This window comes from Apis dorsata, unplaced genomic scaffold (assembly GCF_000469605.1).
Source record: "Apis dorsata unplaced genomic scaffold, Apis dorsata 1.3 scaffold_688, whole genome shotgun sequence".
In the NCBI taxonomy this organism is placed as follows: Eukaryota; Metazoa; Arthropoda; class Insecta; order Hymenoptera; family Apidae; genus Apis; species Apis dorsata.
Window position 1 is genome coordinate 135853 of NW_006263868.1, and position 1081 is coordinate 136933.

The window sequence follows — 1081 nt, forward strand, 5'->3', positions numbered from 1 at the left end:
GTTATTTGATTTTATTTGAAATTTAATAAAATATTAGATAACTATTAGATTTTAAAATTTAATTTTCAATGATAAATCATTAAAATTTCTTATAAATTTTTAATTTTTTCACTTTCTTTTAACTAAAACGTAATTTTATTATGAATTGCTTAACAACAATCATTAATAGTTCAATAAAATAGAATAAAAATTTACATACATACGAAATATAAAATTTTACCAAGAAAGACATGGCGTCCATATTGGAATTTTTCCCGCCTTCGATTATTATTATTACCATAACGCTATCAATTAAACCTGCGCAGAAAAAATATCAAAACTTCTAAATAAATGAATGATATATATGAAATTAGATTACATTAAAGTATCAAAACAATTAAATCAAATAAAAACTCACAATATAAGCCATCTTGTAATTCGACACTCGAATTATATGATAAACGAGGAACTCAAAATTATTTAATTGTCAAAAAACTACCAATTCTAATAATATTGAATAAAACATTGAATAAAGATGTATTAATTAACGTACAAATAATAACAAAAGTAGTATAAAAAAAAATAATATTAAAATACTATAATAAATAATAAATAAAATACATGTCTCGAGAAAATTTCGAACGTCTAATTGTCACGAGAAATCAACGAACAATGTCGCTTTGCGCTTCGATTTCGCGCATCGAATAACAAGATGGAGGGGGGATACGCTCGACAAGTCGAAACATGTTTGAACACAAATCCAATTTCTTGGAAATGAAATATTATAAGAAATGTTTCTAGCCTCGAGCAGAATATAAACGATAGACTAAAAAAAGTAAACAATAAACATACACGCGAGAAGACGTTGTACAAAATATATTATATATATATTCGGAAAAATATGCGATACTTGAATAATTCGATTTCACGAAATGAATACGTAATAAATCTTAAAAAATTTCTTTTACTTTAATATGACTAAAATGATAAAAAATAAAGATCAAGAAAATAAACGTATACGATTAAAATTATATTAAAAAATACCAATATATGATTTCAAATTCTGTCTCGAAATATTTCGATACGGGACGCTAATGACGCA